We start from the raw sequence: 4,233 nt of genomic DNA on the forward strand, positions 1-4,233 counted from the left end.
ATTATACATTATATATTTTGATTTATTGAAGTTAGTCAGTGAAAAAACACTTATATATATTTCACCTCATAAAATTGCACAAGCCCTAAAACACTACACTACATAAACGTTGAAATGTGGGGTATCAAACTCAAGAAAATTGGACAAAATATGAAAAAAAGTATATGTAACAATACAAGGCCGAGCTTGAGATAGTCACTTATCTGCCGAAATGTATTTCATTGTTATCGTGACGTAAGATAATATATTTTACTTATTTAATCGAACATGGTCTGTAAGTGAAAGGTTAAATATTCAATGTTTACGCGTTCATGGGGCACGTATTTTATTTTGAGGCCAAGTTATACACTTATTGAAATTTTTCAATTTATTTTTTTCAGCGACCCAAAAAATGTAAAAAGCTAGTAGTTTGTTGCAAAATGTGAGATGAGGATATTTCTTTTCAAGATACGTATTTTTTCTGGATAGCTGTGTTGAAACTAGGCTAACGACGATGTAAGACAAAAAGATGTCCTGGCAAGCCCAGTTTTAGAAATAACACTATCGTTCGACATATTTCAACAAATACAATAAATCATTTTTTAGTCTTTGCTAACGATCTTCGATACATGTTTCTTAAAGAGCATTCAAAATAAACTCCTGATGCTTTTCATGAAATTTTTCGATTTTTGTTTAACAATATAGGCTGGCGCTCTCCGATTGTTTTATGCTACTCAGCTGAACGTAATTACTATTCACAATTACCATTTTTGATATTTTGTAATCTGAATCAGACTGCTGGTCCAAAACATTTATTCTGAACATAAAATATTATACCAAGAATAAAAGCGTAAATACGTGTATTGTTTGTTTTGAGGATGGAGTTTTGGATTGATTTTGGAATCACACAACAGAAACAAATTGTTATATTATTTTTTGAAATTTAGCGTGTTTTCGAATGGCACAAATTTTGGTAAGAGAATTTTTAATATTAATTCAAACTGATATAGTATCATCAAAACATGAGTGGTGAGTAAATTTGGCAATAATCGGAAATGCGTTAGTCGACGGATTTCCTTAGTGCGCAATATAGGTCGATTAACATTCAATATTTATTAAGCGATGGTTGGTCTGGCGTAATTACACGATATGTAGATATTTTTATGGCTATTGTGTATTTGTCAAGGTGACATTTGTGCTAAAGTAGGATCATTATCTCTGGAAAGTGAGTGATGTTTGTTAATTACAGTAGATAAAACAAAACCAATGCTAATTTTTATTTAATATATCAATACTTCATGTAAAAGAAACTTTAGTAAGCCGCAGTCGCGTCCGGATCATTTCTGAATTTTCTAGTTCAATATTTTGAAATCGATCAAATTCAGAGATACTTTATGAAATTTGTTTCTACTAGCTTATAACCACTCAGTTTTAAATCTCAGTTTTTGCACAGCATTTTCCGAATTTCCGGTAAATCCAGTATTTTTTGGCGATAGTATTTGTTTTTCAATAATTAATTTATGATACATATATATTTATTTAATTATATTTGTAGTTACGGATTTGGACGCCCCCCTTTTGCTCGAAAATAATGGAGTTGGTAAGATTCTAGTTTATATAGAAGCAAATTGCAAATAAGACTAATTGTATTCAGGCGATTACTAACACAATACCGATGCTTCACTAGCTATACATGACACTTTTTTTATAGTTATATAATAGTAGAACTATATATATTGATATTATTAAAGAATATTATATTTCGCATAAAATTGAGCATGCTTTCCGCTTGCGATGGCAAATTAAGTCTTAAGTTTCACAACCGAAACATCCGTCATTTTGTACGCATAAGAAATCAAGTTTCAATTGGTATTGAACAACTTATGAGCCACTTTGCCAAGTTCGTGTTGTGTTGCTGTTGATTTGAATTTTCTCTGTGAAACGAGGTGTGGTCATGGAGATGAACCTCAATAATCCGCCCATAATTTATAGCTATTCCGTCACCACCTGATTTTATTTCAAATCACTGTGAAAACATTCGACTGGCGTGACTTGTAGTTTTAATATTTCACACTTAGTCAGGTTTATTGATGAAATAATGGATCATTACTTTTATATTGCACTATTTTATTTAAAACTTTTATCTCAGTTTTTCAAATAAGATAGATATTTACCGTTTTTCGTAACAAATCATAATATTTAAATTTGTATTACTGAAAACTGGACTTGATTAAATCGTACGCTATCTCGTATTCAAAAATTTTCACATGTTTAGTTTGTTATTTAACCGCAAAGTATGAAAGTGCCGATTATCATTTTGTATTTTATTTTTTTAGTCCACGTCATAGATTTTTTAACATCTTCTGGTACAACGACTGGTTTATATGCATTCAATAAAGAAGTTTATGGTAAGAAATGTAATATAGGTATTTGCATAATATTTATATATTTGCTTATATTGTATCATAGACATATGCCCAATGTTACAACTACTGACATTTTCAATATTTATTAGGGCTGCAACAGATATAAAATAACATTACTTTTGTTCGATCTGCTAGACTCAACAGAATTTGAACAATAAAATGTTGAGCAGAATCCAAATTGAATAAATATAATATACGCGTATATTTTACGTTGGTTTTATCTATTTCAATGTTGGAACTGTAAATGTAATCCCAAATTTTAGTTAGCCAAGCCAAATCAAAACGCTTCAGGTGTTCAATGTAGATTGCGATTTTTTGCTGTGCATCAAAATATGCATGATTTAACCTTTTTTTTTATGAAATGCGTTACGAAGGATTATTAAAAATTCACTTTATGTTTAGACGCGGTAATGACATTTCATCAAAGTTTCGAAACGGTAAGCCAATGTAAGTCAAAAACAGTGAGAAAGACAATACTTCAATTCTGGCCATCTATGCATAGGATCATAAGAGTAAATAAAACTGCATTTAGGGTTCTAAAATATATTTATATTACCATCGATCAACGTTCTAACGAAATGTATTTTTTTAAGTTTTCTCAAAAATTTTATTCCCTGAAAATATCTGAAAATCATTTCGAATTGAAACTGGCTAATTTTATTCTTAGTAATTCGAATCAACCGCGGTATGCACTCCGATATCGTGAAGGCAAGAAGAAGCCCTAATGACGGACACACTAAACTTGGCATCAGCACGTTCGCTTATAAATAATATTATTATTTGTTATCATTGTACCATGTTGGATCAATTCATAAAATATTATTTCAATAAAATTTAGTGTTGACATTTTATTATCAAATGCTTCAGTAGCATTAAAGAAGCAATTATTTTTCGTACATTCTGAATATTCTATTCTATTGTCTTTTTAATTTATATTCTGAAATTACTACTAATAAAAATTTATTGGCTTTAAATAGTGTACAAAACAGTAATTAAATACTGTATATTCACGGTCAGAAAAGTTTTAAAAATAGGCCGGCTCAATAGTGAGTATAAATATACGAACACGCCATTTCCCAGGTTTCAAGACGTCAAAGTGATCTATATAGCGCGTTCACTCTGTCTTGACAAAACAAAAAATTTGGAAATACAAAACAAGCCTATTGCTGTATTAATATAAAATACATATAAAGTTTAAAAAAAATGTCATAGTCAGGGATAATTCAATGAAAATATATATCACCTAATTAGACCATCCAACTCACTGAAAATAAATCATAGTTCTATTCAGACATTTTCATCTATTTGCCTAACCAATAGGATCGGCCTGGTCATGAATGGCTAATCTGTGTCATAATTTGGAATTATGGCTGAATTAAATGTATTTTAGGGAGTCAATAGTATTCCATAGTGGTCTGCATGTGAACAAAACCAATTTCAAAACTCAATATGTTTGAGTTTAAATTATCCATGCTTGATCCGAGTGTTCTTAATTACGGTGACGTCATCATATTTTTTTATGTATAATTTTTGTTTTGCAACAAGGTCAATTTTATTTGTATGAGTATTTCAAAGCTTAAAAATAGATAAATCTGTTGTTAGTTGAAAACGAAGTATTTTGAACGCGCGAGCAACGTTCTCCGGCTCATAATAAACAAACAAAGATACCAGACAGCACGCGATCAAATGCTCTTCGATAAAACGAATACCACCTCACTTACAAATCCCACTCTTGTTTTATTTTGAATGTGACGTAAAGCTCTTTCTCTCGCATATCAATCACGTGTCGACCACAGCGTTAAAAGTGAGAAACTTTTTCTCGAAATTT

At 30.5% G+C, this 4,233-nt stretch overlaps 1 long non-coding RNA gene across 2 annotated transcripts; it reads left to right on the plus strand.

Moving 5' to 3' along the window:
• The first annotated feature begins 2,309 nt into the window (after nt 1-2,309).
• LOC120336029 (uncharacterized) lies at nt 2,310-3,907 on the plus strand. 2 transcript variants are annotated; one of them, XR_013479946.1, is made up of 3 exons: nt 2,310-2,387; nt 2,808-2,852; nt 3,073-3,907. It is a non-coding gene; the product is annotated as an uncharacterized LOC120336029 (long non-coding RNA). The 2 variants fall into 2 exon arrangements; XR_013479947.1 differs by having other exon boundaries at nt 2,319-2,387; nt 2,808-2,842.
• Nucleotides 3,908-4,233: the final 326 nt, after the last annotated feature.

Source organism: Styela clava, chromosome 2 (genome assembly GCF_964204865.1).
Source record: "Styela clava chromosome 2, kaStyClav1.hap1.2, whole genome shotgun sequence".
In the NCBI taxonomy this organism is placed as follows: Eukaryota; Metazoa; Chordata; class Ascidiacea; order Stolidobranchia; family Styelidae; genus Styela; species Styela clava.